The sequence below is a fragment of the Panthera leo genome, chromosome F2, assembly GCF_018350215.1.
Source record: "Panthera leo isolate Ple1 chromosome F2, P.leo_Ple1_pat1.1, whole genome shotgun sequence".
NCBI classification, from domain to species: domain Eukaryota; kingdom Metazoa; phylum Chordata; class Mammalia; order Carnivora; family Felidae; genus Panthera; species Panthera leo.
Window position 1 is genome coordinate 18,305,912 of NC_056695.1, and position 15,157 is coordinate 18,321,068.

The following is a 15,157-nucleotide window of genomic DNA, read 5'->3' on the forward strand; positions in this document are numbered from 1 at the left end:
GTTATTTGAGGTTAGTAATACAGAGGTACATCTCTCCTCTCCCCTACCAACCCTCAGAGAAAAGAAGTTTCTTGACCATCTCAACTAGAGTGGGGTTACACTGAGGTGAGAGGAAGAAGAAGAATGATGGGAGGGAAAATGAAGACCTGGTATGTTTGGAAGGATCTCCTCTGAAAAATGGGTTTGTGTGGCTGATGGCTACTGTTGATGACAGAGACTATTTCCTAACACCTCTCCAGAAGAAGTTGCATCTTCCTACTACCTGTCCTTTCTATGAAAAATTCTTTATTCAGAACATGGGGGGGGGGGGGGAAGAACGTAAATGTATATACTGCACTGCCTCAGAAGAAAAGAAAAGCTCTGAACTTCAAGGAAAATATAAAACAAAGATGAGGTAATAATTGAAAACTAGTTAAGACCATTTTTCAGTTACAACATAGGCATAGATTTGGTTACACATATATAACTCTTTTAGCCTGTTATTAGCCAGTTATAAGAGTCTTACAATGAGACTCTTTGAACTGCCTGATACAGCAGGTACAATTTTTATGAATGACTTTGAAAGTCTCCATCAATGACCCAGCAATTGCACTACTAGGCATGTATCCAAAGGATACAAAAAATACTGATTTGAAAGGGTATGTGCACCCCAATGTTTATAGCAGCATTATCAACAGCTAAATTTTTGGAAGAGCCCAAATGTCCATTGACTGATGAATAAAGATGATGTGATATGTGTGTATGTAGGAGTAATATAGAATTTACTTGGCCATCAAAAAGGATGAAATCTTGCCATTTACAATGATGTGGATAGAACTAGAGTGTATTATGTTGAGTGAAATAAGTCAGAAGGACAAATATGATTTTACTCACATGCGTAATATAAGAAAAAATAGATGAACACAGTGCAAGGGAAGGAAAAAGATAAAAACAGAGGAAGGCAAACCATAAGAGACACTTAACTAGAGAGACTATACTGAGGGTTGCTGGAGGGAAGGTGGGCAGGGAGGATGGGCTAAATGGGAGATGGGCATTAAATAGGACACTCGTTAGGATGAGCACTGGGTGTTATATGTAAATGATCAATCACTGAATTCTAATCCTGAAACCAATACTACACTGTATGTTAACTAACTTGAATTTAAGTAATATCTTGGAAGGAAAAAAAAGTCCAACAAAATATTTTAGGCTATTAAGCAATGGATTTGTTAATCCTCACTGTCTAGGGGGAAATGTAGCTTATACAAAGCAAGTAATGAACACCCTTCTCAAAATAAAGTAAGCATGAAAGGGCTTTTATGGGAAGGATGCTGGGGTATCTTAGAAAATTTAGAACAGGGATCAGGGTACCTTTAAAGTTCTTATTTCAAACATTCATAGACTATAATGGACTGTCCTACAATTGTTGGAACTCAGCTTCTAAGTTCAGATGTTCTCCGTTCCAGTGACTAGCAGAAACCAACACCAATTCCACATTCCAAGGTGAGAGAATCTGATTTAATGGTTTTGGGGGAGATGTCAATCCAAAACTCTAACATTTGTGGGAACTGAGTGAAACTGTAAATGGAACCTCTCCAAGAAACAGACTCTTAGAGAGAACAAATTGATGGTTATTAGAGGGGAGGTGGGTAGAGGGATAGGTAAAATAAGTGATGGGGATTAACGAGTGCATTTGCTGTGACAAGCACTAGACATTGTATGAAAAGGTTGAATTACTATATTGTATACCTGAAACAAACACTATACTATATATTGACTAACTGAAATTTAAGAACTTTAAAAATGTGTAAATGTCAGAAGTTACAAATCAAGGTAATAAAGGTAAAATGTTCTATCCTCTTGACAGGCATACCTTCCTAACAAGCCTGGAAGTCCAGGTTCAAATTTAGAATTCTTGGATTCCATAGGGGTACTACACCCAAATGTAGCAGCAGAGAAGGTTGGCTACTAGACTGCTGCCCATCAGCTACATTCTACCCTTGGATTTTGGATACCCTACTCTGTATACCTGAGCTCCAAATACAGCCCACACAAATACCTGCCCCTAAATACCAAATAGGCCTATAGCAGCAAGGCTCCTGAAGGCCCTACAAGTACCTTGAACTATTTGTGCATGGATCCCAGGGCCCTGGATTCCCAAAGGAATGGGCACACTGAGTAGGGTGGGACGGGGGTAGAGCAGGAGAAGGAACAGAGGATGACACCCAGGGCATGGGCCCCTGTCACCCAAGTATAGGGGGTGTAACACTAGCTGTAATACCAGAGAAAAATTATCATCCTGGTTGTATTTGTGTTACAAATGGCTCATCCAATTACAAGGCTAGTTAAGTGCATTAAAGAACAAAAAAGAAACTTCATACTCAAACACTTAGTTTCCTGCATGCTTAATCAAAAGAAAAAATTTCTAGGTACTACCTAGCAAATGGGAAAACAAAACAGTAACACAATAAATCATAAGCAATTTATCTTCTTGCGAAGTTAAAACTGCTTATTCTTCACCACGCCCCCCCAACCAAATATTAGCAAAGGTTTCACCTCCACAGGTGAAATGGATTATTGGTAACAGCCTTATGGCTTTGTTCTACAAAATTTCTATTTCTTAGGGAAATGAAATGAACTACACCTGAAAATAGTTCAGATTAAAACTGTGCTAAGCTTTTATTTCATTACTTTCCTTTCCTGGGTCCTTAATAGGCACATCTGTGTGCGACTAAGATCTTCAGAACCTTGCATGAGTGATTCTCTACATGAAGTTGTAATTTCCTATTTTCTGACCTCAATTTCCACTGCTGAAATTGAATAGTAGGACACCAACAGAAGAAATGACACAAGAACATATCTCTTAAGAAATAGGGTGAATATCTCCAACAATAAAGACTGAAAACAGAAGATGGAAAGTACAGTTTGTACACTATTTTGAAAGTCATTTTAAAAATATAGATGGATCTATTCAGATTAATCACACCTGTAGTTTCTCATTGCCTAAACAACCACGTCCAAATTCATTGAAATTTTTCTCCTTCTGGTCTGCTTTTTTAGCCTCTTGTATACATAATACTCTTTCTGTGACTCTGGTTTTATTACACCATTCCTCTTGTTTTGGAGCTTCCAGTGGGCCCCTGATTTTGATGTCAATGATTCTCAAGGTTGTAGGAAAGTTTGAATGTGAGCTTCAGAATCAAAAAACGGTAGTCCGAGTTCCAGTTCTGCTACTGACAAGCTGTGGGATTCTAGACAAGTTAACCCTTCCAGTCTCTAATTTCCTCATCTGTCAAATGGGGATAGCAATAGTGCCTATCTCATTGGGTTGTGATATAGATTAATTAATACAAATAAGCTCATATGGCAGTGCCTGGCAAGTGTTAAACCTTCCATAGGTGATGCTTAACATCACCCATCATCGGGGAAATGTAAATCAAAACCACAGTGAGATATCACCTTATACCTGTCAAGGTGGCTAAAATCAAAAGACAAGAAATAACAAGTGTTAGTGAGGATGTGGAGAAAAAACTGTTGGTGAGAATTTAAATTGGTACAGCCACTGTGGGGGGAAAAAAAGTGTGGAGTTTCCTTAAAAAGTTAAAAAAAAATAGCAATACCATACAATCCAATAATTCTACTATTGGGTATCTATCCAAAGAAAACATGAACACTCATCTGAAAAGATATATGCATACCCATGTTTACTGATTAATTACAATAGCCAAGATATGGAAGCAACCTAAGCATTCATCAATAGACCCATGGATAAGGAAGATGTGTGATGTTTGTGAACTGAATAACTAAAAGCATAATCAGACCCATAGAGAACTGGGGATTGGCAGAAGGGAGGGAGGTTAGGGGATGGGCAAAATGAGTGAAAGGGAGTGGGAGATACAGGCTGCCAGCTATAGAACAATTCATGGGAATAAATGACACAGCATGAGAAATATAGTCATTGATTCTGTAATAGCACTGGTAAATGGTAACTGCATCTCTGGGGAGCACAGCCTAAGGTATAGTTACTGAATCACTATGTTGTACACTCAAAACTAATGGGACACTATCAAGTTTACTCAAATTTTTAAAAAGTTCAAAAAAAAATTAAACCTAGGTAGTTAGAAATATACTCATCCTCTTAGGGCTTGTGCCCATCCCCATTGGCTCATCTCTTGCTATTCTCAGTCTTATACCTTGCATTTCAGAGCTACTGAACTACTTGAGTTCTGTGAACATGCTACACTATTCTGTGTAGGATGGCAGACTCCTACTTCCAAGGTTTTTTTTTGTATTTAAGTTTATGAGAGAGACAGCATGAGTGGAGGGAGGGGCAGAGAGAGAGGGAGACACAGAATCCGAAGGAGGCTCCAGGCTCCGAGCTGTCAGCACAGAGCCTGACGTGGGGCTCAAACTCACAAACCGTGAGATCATGACCTGAGCCGAAGTTGGACACTTGACTGAGCCACCCAAGCACCCCTTTTTAAATTTTTTTCAAGCATACTTTCCTTTAAAGACCCAAACGACATGACCACTTCAAGAGTTCTCCCCCTTTCCCAGACACAAGTGACATACACTGCTACTTCTAGCCATAATTCACTGCTATACTTGCCCCGTGTAGAGAATGCAAGATTTGCTCGGCGAGGAGAATCACAGAAGTGGGAAGATTTTCAGCAAGTTCTCTAGAGTGTTATTTATTCCCTCAGGAAAACCAAGGACACCTCAGGTATTGGTGAGAGGCAGCTAAAAAGAGTCACTCTTTCCGGTGGTATCAGTATCTTTCCTGGTATCAGTCAGTGAAGCTGGGTAGACAACCATTTACCATTAGATAATAATGATGTATCATGAGCTAACCAGTTGTCACACTGGCCAAAAGAAGAATTTCAAACTTTAGTTTGTATGGTTTCCGTTTAGGCGTTTTATTATTTTTAATACCGTTTATTGTCAAATTGGTTTCCATACAACACCTAGTGCTCATCCCAACAAGTGCCCTCATTGTAAAAACATTGCCTCTTGGTGAATTTCCATTGCTGCTTTGAGGACTGCTGAAAAACCACTGGTTCAGTGTGCCAAGAAAAGTTTGATGGTGCCCAATATTTCAGATCAAGAATGAGGGCTTCATGTTCAATGATGTCACAGGTGGCTTGGTGACTGGGTTTTTGAGTCTTAGATTTGGAAAGGACCACAGAGCCCACCCTTCAGCCCCCAAGTCCCCCCTCCTCCATACAGATCACACAGGCCAGTGTCACAAAACCAATTATCAGAGCTAGAACCAGGACCCAGGTGTCCTAACTCCAACCCTGTGGGAATGAGACCGATGCCAACATCACCCAAATCTCTTCCAATTTCCCCATGAAAAGGTATAAAGGAATTTTAAAGTTGTGTAAGGCCTTAGAAGACTTTGGATCCACTTTCAAATTTCCTCTTCCTTTACACACTTAAAAAGCAATGCTCAGCAAGTTTAGGTGACTCATCTGAGGGTTAATCTCAGAGTTAGAATGAATCTGGGAGGGGTGTCTGGGTGGCTCAATTGGTTAAGCCATCCAACTTCTGCTCAGGTCATGATCTCACAGTTCGTGGGTTTGAGCCCTGCATCATGTTCTGGGCTGACAGCTCAGAGCCTGCTTCAGATTCTGTGCTTCCCTCTCTAACCCTCCCCCACATGCTGTCTCTCTCTCAAAAATAAACATAAAAAAAGTGAACCTGGGTTTAGATTTCTGAGTCTCCACCCAATTTCTTTGGCCATGGGAATCTGAAATTGGTTTAATCCCAACTGAAGACAAGATATACGTCAGCTTTCAGTGATGTGACACAAATGATGCATGCCTAGCCCTGCATGGCTCAGCAGGCTGCTTACTCTTAGGAGAGCTCAGTGGATGTTAGGCACTTGCTAGTAACAGATGGACTAGGATCGTGGTCCCACCTTTCAGGCTGCTGGGAGGACAGGGGCTTCTCAAGTAACATGTGCAGCCAGCCATTGCTGTGACCACAAATCAAAAGGTTGTTCAATGGTATTGACATGCTTCTATTTTGCACCCACATAGAAGGCTCTCCAATATTTGGGTTAAGCTGGCACTGGTCATGCACACAGGGTTTTTTTCCACATGTATATATATTAAAAATCATCCTTTTTTGAGGATTACAGAAGATTGTGGATATGCAATATCTGTAACCCCATTAAAAAGGTTTTGCTTAACATGCTTTCCCCCTATAATTATAAAGTTTATTCACTTTATGGCTGAGGTTTTGTGTTTTTTGCAATATACTGATCAAATATATTTTGTCACAGTAATCTCAATCGCTTTGAATGAATTCATCTGTATTTTCTGTATTCACTTCATCAAAGCTATAAAAATAAATTCACACTTCAAAATTAATATAGGTTTTATATAGAAAGTATATTCTAGGAAAAATGGACATCTGTTGGAAGGTGTAACATCAGTTTGTTTCAGATGTTCATCTGGAGATTTATAACAAAATCCCCTGATATTCACTCAAAAATATTTTTAAGTGTCTACTATGCACCCAGCATTAGATCAGGGATTAAGTATGTAACAATGAAGTAAATAACTAGGAGAGGAAAGTAACACGTAAATTTACAACTAAAACATGTTTGCTAAAATGGAGGTGTTATGGAGTACCACAGGAACAAAGGAGAAAAGGGCACTCCTGTCTTTCTGGGAGGAATGTTTCCGAAAGCAGCAGTGTTTGAGCTAGAATAATGAAGGCTGCTTGTCTGTAGACCGCTAAAGGAGGGGGCAGATGTAGGTCAGGGTGGTCATGAAGGATTATTCCAGTGTTGGTGAAAAGGTGTATTGGAGACAGGTCCTTAAGAACCGGTACAGTTACCCATCAGCTTTCTTTCCCTGATAACCAAAGATCTATTGCCCAAATCATCTAGCAAATCACTTAGAAAAGATCCTCTGAGTATCTGATTCACTTCAGTGCTAATTGCAAATTAGCTATTCACATTATCACCGTTTTTAAAGTTTTATTTAAATTCTAGTTAACATACAGTGCAATATTGGTTTTGAGAGAATTCAGTGATTCACTTACATACAATACACAATGTTTATTCTAACAAGTGTCCTCAATACCCATCACCCATTTAGCCCATTCCCTGCCCCGCACATCAGCCCTCAGTTTGGTGTCTATCATTAAGCATCTCATGGTTTGGTTTCCTTCTTTCCCCCACCTTCATCTGTTTTGTTTCTTAAATCCCACATCAGAGTGAAATCATACAGTATTTGTCTTTCTCTGACTTATTTTGCTTAGCATAATACAGTTTAGCTCTATCCAGGTCAGTAAAGAGTGTCAGTTCCTCTAAAAGTTAAAAATAGAACTACTCTAAGATCCAGTAATTGCACTACTACCAGAAGATACTAAAATACAGATTTGAAGAGTTATATGCACCCCAATGTTTATAGCAGCATGATCAACAATAGCCAAAGTGTGGAAAGAGCCCAAATGTCCATTGACTGATGAATAAACGTGTGGTATGTGTGTATCCATTGTGTGTGTCATAATTTTGGCTCAGGTCATAATGCCAGGATCATGGGACAGAGCCTTACATCAGGCTGTGCTGAGCATGGAGTCTAATATTCTCTCTCCTTCTGCCCGTTTCCAGTTCACATCCTAAAAAAAAAAAGGAATGAAATCTTGCCATTTTCATATTATTAAGTTCTTAAGTGTGGTCAATATTGTTTAACAGTATGTAGACATCCAATTATTGTTTGAGATTTCTTTGTATGTGGACTAAAGAGCCGAGTGAATTTTAAATAAGGGTTAGATGGTTAATTTGATGAAGTTATATATGTACACCTACAGAGGTACAGAATCTTTCTACAATCCACCCCAAGAATAAGATGCAAAAATCATTTCCAACCTACCAAGAGCAAGATCAGACTCTATATTGAGGTAATCGAGTTCAACAGGAATTTCTTTGAATTTAGAAATACTAATTAGTGGAGAAACTAGATTACTAAACTAATAACTTCCTTCCCTTCCTCCTTTCCCTGTTGAACATCTATCATTTCCTATCACTATGCTAGAATCACAAGAGGGCAAGAACTCAAAAGGGATTAAAGAGTTTAACAGATATTTTGTGCTTCTTGCTTGTATTGGTGTCATGAAGAGCAGAAACTGTTCAAAAACAGACATAAGGAAAAAAAAAAACAGTATGGAACATGGAAGCCAAGAGACCTAGGCTTTTAGGCGTCTCTAACAACAAATGATGATTATAATCACTCTTGGTCATAAAAGGTTAAATACTAGCCTTGTGTTCAGTTAGGACATGTTACATTTTAGAATGATTTCCTACTGAAATAGTTAAAACCAAAACATCAATGTTTATATTGTTTTCAGCTCCTAGAAAACTAGTCTATACAGAATAAAATTCTTTGAGGGGGTCTAAGAAAACTCTTCAATTACTCATCTAAGACACAAAATACACACTTATTAGCAAAGTTCCATGTAGTGCTCTTAAAATGAAGGTTGTTTAAAGATTAGATAACTGACAAGCCATTTATTACTGGTGTAGGCAAACCTCATCCTCCCAATATACAGTGCATACTGGATGAGAAACATTATACCAATCTTTGTATGTTGTCTACATGTCAGTCATGATTCTGAATGTTCTCAGAAAGAAAACACTTGTATGTTAATTCATCTATTTATGCAAACACGAACTAGCATGTTTTACCACTTTTGTCCTTTTTGTAATTCAAAATGATGGCTTGGAAGGTATCTTCAGTTTTATTTGGGGAGTAAAAGTAGGATTTTTCCTGTATGTTGACTTGAGTTCTTATTCTGAGCAGTGATTGCAGTTGCTGTGGAGCCCAGGGTTCATTTAAAACATTTTTGTGTGGTCAGCCTTGAAAGCAATCATCTTAATCTTGCTTTCAAACTCACAGTGGTGTCCAGCTCATGACAGGTGTTCATTGACTTTTTGTGGAATCAAAGTTTGCCTACACATTTGTCTTTCAGTTGTCTAACTCTATACCCCCCTCCTCCATCCTGGGTTTTGGGTCCCCCAGCCTCCTTTTATCTTCCTTCATCATGTTCCCTATCTCTCCCCACTGCAGCTTTCTTGGCAGGAGCTGCTTTTCATGAGGGTACTCCTCAGTGGTATCACATTGCAGTACCCACCTGTCTAAAACTAGCAGAGAGATGATGTTTTGGCTCCTTAATGTCAGCAAGCGTTCTATAGGATTCATTGGTGAGGCTAATGGAAATGATTAAGGATCAGGCTGTGATACGAAGTAGATTACATGAAACAAGATAAAAATCCTGCTGCCTCATGTGCCTTCATTCTGGCCTCATGTTTTATGTATTTGTGGCACCAGGTCTGCCAGTTGACTACAAGACTTGATGCCCTTGAATCTAAACTCACCAGTGTGTAGTCTGCTGCAGAAGCAGGAAGCTCTAGGAAGAGCTTTTACGTTTCTATTGCTAAGAAAAACACTTGACATTAGGGCTTCTTGTGCAGTCTAGAAGATTACCACCCAGGTTCCCTTCTGTAGTGGCCTTCAATGATTTTTTCTTACATATACCCTAAAAGAATTTTGAAGAACTATTTCTTCACGCATTTTAAAGTTGTCATCTAGTATTTTTCATACAGTTAGCTACAGTGGATATAGTTTTTCAGTGTATTGTAAATATTGGTATTTAAAAAATGTATCATACTTTTAAATGTATCAAAAGGAATATAAACACCGTTTAACAGTGGGAAATTTTACATTTTTTCCTCTGAATTCTTATTTTCATTCCATTTCTTGTGCAAAATTTTCTCCTACCTGCAAATCTCCTATAACACCCTTTTATACTTCTATGCACATTGGGGCAGCTGGGTGGCTCAGGTGGTTAAGCATCCAACTTTGGCTCAGGTCATGATCCTGCGGTCTGCACCAGGCTCTGTGCTGACAGCTCAGAGCCTGGTGCCTGCTTCAGATTCTGTGTCTCCCTCTCTTTCTACCCCTCCCCTGCTCATGCTCTCTCTCAAAAATAAACATTAAGGGGCGCCTGGGTGGCTCAGTCGGTTAAGCGTCCGACTTCGGCTCAGGTCATGATCTCATGGTCCGTGAGTTCGAGCCCCGCGTTGGGCTCTGTGCTGACAGCTCAGAGCCTGGAGCCCGTTTCAGATTCTGTGCCTCCCTCTCTCTCTGACCCTCCCCCATTCATGCTCTGTCTCTCTCTGTCTCAAAAATAAATAAACGTTAAAAAAATTTAAAAAAAAAAATAAAATAAACATTAAAAAATTTATATTTCTATGCACCTCAAGGCTGTTCATTTTACATTTTGGCCCAATCTCAATAAATGGTATCACTTCTATTCACAATCTCAAGCCAGTAATCTAGAAGTCATTCTTTTATCTTCCTTACTCATCCTGTCCATCAAGTCCTTTTTAACGCTACCTCCAGTATCAAACCAAATCCATCCAGATCTCTCCAGAATCCTGGAGTTCTACCAGCATTCTTGAGAGGTTTGTCAGAGAGCTGTGGTCTAACATCAGCGTGCAGGAGCAAACACCAGAAGAACTTATCTTTCACTTATAAAGCATCATCGTTAAAATGCCATTAACACAGGCACCAAACCTGTCTGAAGTCCTGCTCAGAACACAACCGAGATACTTTATTCCACGTTCCATAAAATGAGGTTTTTCCTTTTAAAATTGATGAAATGCCCAGTCTTCTTTAAACCAATACGCACTAATTGCTTCATTTGCTTCAAGCTTATGGGATGCCTTAAGCACTACAGAGCAAGGGATTATTTCACCAAGCTTCAAAAAAAAAAAAAAATCTATTTTTTTTAAATGTAATAAACTTTGTTTCAAAGGTTGTAGGTGATAGCAACTTGGAAGCTATAGCAGATTTGGCAATAAGGAACAATGTGACCAGGTGTGATTTGAAGGTATAGGCAGGTACACTAGATAGCTAATCAAATGCAACCCAATGAGAACTATAAAAAGATGAATTTTGAAAAGAAAAAATGAGACACAAAACTTCTGTTCAATGAAAGAAGCAAGGATAGCACACTAGGTCTCAATTCTTTGGTCTTGTTTTTCTTATATCTATTTCTCTTACCTTATTTGGCAGGATGAAAACAAGATCCTCAACAGGCAAAATAAAGGATATTTGAGTTTTCTTATACTAGCATGTAAAACAATTTTGAATTTCATTTTCAATACAAAATGTCTTTCTTTTTTTATCCTGTGAAAACATTCAGCACTTACATGAAATGGAAAAGATTGAATTCATCAAAATTCATGTAACAAAGACATATTAAGTACATTTTATGCACCAGGCACTATTCAAGACTTTGGGAGTCTGGTGTTGACCAAAGACACTAAAATGGAGGCAAAAGACACAAATGGCTTTGTCCTGGAGAAGGTTTTAACAAAATTGTTGTATATAAAGCCTTCTAGCAAGGGTGGCTTTATGAGGTAGTGGTAAGTAAAGGGAGGATATTCAATTAGATAGTAACCATCTATTGGAGTTACTATATGCTATATTCTGTGATATATGTAGTATTTTACTTAGTTCTTAGGAAAATCTTATGTGAGACTATGAACTCTACCCTATACTTATGAAATCTGACACTCAGAGGGGTTAAGCTTTATGTCATATAGCTAGCAGTAGAGCTAGGATTCGAATGGAGATTCATCTGATTTCATAGCTCAGGCTTAGAAGGCAGGCATATTACAAAGGCTCACTGAGCATTTTCCAGAAACACTGTGGAGAAGATGCCGACTTCAAATGGAAGATTATGCTAGAACTCCAAGGTTGCTTTAATGCTAAAGTCCCACAGGTGTAATTAAGATAAGTCAATTATTTGCTCAAGGATCTCAATTGAAAGACTACTCTTGCCCATTATCATATCTATAACAAGAATCTGACTCTAGTTAAAAGTCCACTGAAAAACGCAGATGGAGACCATACGACTGTTACTCTTTGCAGATTTACTGAAAGCTTAAAGCTTCTAGACTAAGTTACCACCATAGTGGTACTGGCTTTGGGTAGTTTTCCCACCACACTCCACTCATAGCTGAGTTGGTTGCTCTTCCTGCTCCTGCTGGGACTTCCCCTTGCCCCACAACCTAGGGGATGCCTGCCTATAGTTCTGGCAGCTGTGCTGGAGGTAGCTTTGCCTCTTTCTACTCATTCCATCAGGTCCCACAGCTTATATGCTATGTAAGTTCATCTAATTCAGTTCTTACTACCCTGTTCCCTGGTCTTGTTACCCCTCCTCCACTCCAAAACTAATTGGCCCACTAATTCTCTGGGATCTGATTGCCTAATTAAATGTTTCCATGGGACCCTTTTCTTGGCCATTTGTCTTAAAGCAATTCTTCGCCCACTGGGATTTTTTTTTTTTTCCAGTGACCATCTAATTTGATGTAAGAGATATTTGTAGAACTGGGGAGGGGCTTTGTGCAAGCTCTCAAATCACATGACTGATACATTGTCTACCTATAACTGATATTGCAGGGTATCCTTGCTCTGAAACACATTTGCTCCTTTGGCAGAGATCGAGGTCTTACTCATGTTAAGATCAGCAAAATCTTATTTTTCTGCTAAGAGCCACATTCCTAAATTATAGTGCTTTCAGAAATGGGCGTGACATAGGGTTAGAAGAGTTAGCAGAGGGTATGGAATAATTATTTAGTATGCACAGATATTTCTTTTGGACAGTTCATAGACAGGCAGCTAGGCTTTCACTTCCCACTGAGAGACATCCAGAGTCGGCATTTATAAAGTTTGACCCTCATTCAAATAATGTTTGAAAGAAATCAGATCTCATTTACTAAAATATCAAGCTCAGGCAAGTCTACATCTTCTTTTAAACTCTTAGTCTTAATTATTCTCTGTGGTTGTTTGGACACGTCGGATATTTTATTTAAGCCGATAGTAACTCTGCAGTAACTTCAAAAGGTTTGCCTTGTGTCAGACCACTTTGGGAAAAGGGTTACTGTATTGCCATTCACCTTTCAACTTGGACACTCAGCTATGTCATAAAAGTTTTATAAATTAATTGCACAGAAATAACCAGCACTGGTTACAACAGGTTAATTTTAATTCCTTTCCCTGGATAGGCTTTTACATGCCTAGTGGATATTCCTTTACAGCACTGAACTTTAGCACCAAAAATAAAAGAAGTCTGTGTTAACTTGAAAAGTTCTAGTACAGTATATTCTTTCATTAAAATACATTGCTGTTTAAAATGCATCTAGTATAAAAGCCTTAGAATGTACCAGTTCTTACTCCTGACTATGAATAAGGATAACTTATTCCTGACTGAATAAGCCCAGCAAATTTTGACATTCCAATATTCTAGCAACAATTCCTCCCTGATACGTGGGGAAATGGATGAATAATATGTCCTACACATCTCCATCCCAGCAGGGCTACTGTACTGAACTGTACTGCACAACACTGAGAACATTCATGTTGAGGGGTATTAATGGTGACCCCTTCCCAGGAGTTGTGTAGAATACAATCTTTATAGTTTTTACGGAGAGCCTGGAATCTGACAAAATTCTTGCCTTGCCATGGGAGGTACTTACTAGTTCTGAATTCAGGACATCTGGGAAGAGATGAAGACTTTGTTATCCATGAGTTATTGATGAGAATTACTATTGTTCAATAGCAGCTACTTCACTCCTTCTTACCATTCCTGTTGGAGCCCATCTCTTTATCCACTCTCAAAGCACCATTTTATCTTGTTGCAAGTGAAGAGGAAGATGTCCTGGGGTTGCAGAAATGGAATATGATCGCATTTTCCACTATACTGTATAGTAGGTGCCAAGGAACATTTTGTAAGCTGTCCTGGAAATCTATCAATAGCACTGGATTTATGTAGAAGCATAAAGAAGCCAACTCACGAATGTTTGGAATACAGTCTGCACCTTGATACATGTATGTATATGTATCATGTGCACATATATATGTACATGTGTTATTCTTTGGAAGTTCCTGTCATTGTTCTACTAGAGAGAAATAATCAAATGAACAGGGTGGTAAACATCTAGGAAAAAGGATAGCTACATAGAAAAAAAATCTTGACTATTTCACACAGTATACAAAAATTCCATGTGAACTGTAACTCAGAACAAGTTTTTTGAAAAAAAAATAGTATCTTCAAATCCTTAGAGTAAGCAAAAGATTTCTTTAAAAAAAAAAAAACAACAGAAAAGTGCTAGACAAAAAAACTTCATGAATTAGACATTAAAATGAAAAAATTCATTTTAATTCATAAGAAACTCATCAAAAGGCACCACACAATAGGAAAGGATATTTTTACGTTTTTACTAATTATGACTACTACGTATTTCCAATAGGAGTTTAGATCCAAAATAAAGGACTTCTATAACTCAAGAATAATCCAATAGAAATATGAGCAAAGGACTTGAATAGGCACTTTATGAAAAAAAGACATTCAAAATGGCCACAAACCACACCAAATAGCTCATCCATAATCAGAGTAATGCAAATTGAAACTCAGTGCAGTGCCACCGCAAATTCACCAGGATGGCTCAGATGAAAGGCAAATAATATCAAGTACAGCTCACCGTTGAACAACACAGGGATTACAGGGCACTGGCAACTGCACATTTGAAAATCCATGTATAAATTTTAACTCTCCCAAATCTTAACTAGCTATTGTTGTCTGGAAGCCTTACTGATTGATAACACACAGTCAATGAACACATTTTGTATGTTATGTGGATTATATGTTGTATTCTTACAGTAAAGCTAAACAAAGTGTTTAAAAACTTAAGTGAAAATACATTTACAGTACTATTTTAAAGAAGTCTGTATAAGTGGACGTGAGCAGTTCAAACCTATGTTGTTTAAGGGCCAACTGTATTAGCTAAATTGTGCAACTACAATGCTTGATGATCAAAGTGTACACATAAACATTTGGGAAAACTTTATAGCCTCTACATCCTCAAGGTACCCAATGACTCAGTAAGTTTCAGCATATACCCAACAGGACTAATCCATACATTCACCAGAAGACATGCAGGAATAGTTATACTAGTAATATTTGTCATAGCCCAAAACTAAAAACAACCCAAGGTCTATCAATAGAATGGATACATTGAGGTAGAATTAATGAACTACAATTACATGCACAAACATGGACACCTCTCCTGAACATAATGTTGAGTGAAAGAAATCCA

The 15,157-nt window shown here is 38.4% G+C and overlaps 1 protein-coding gene across 2 annotated transcripts in view; it reads right to left on the reverse strand.

Annotated features, from left to right (window-relative positions):
* Positions 1-15,157, reverse strand: part of CPA6 (carboxypeptidase A6) — a 364,246-nt gene that overhangs the window by 287,186 nt on the left and 61,903 nt on the right. The gene's annotated exons all lie outside the window — the stretch shown is intronic.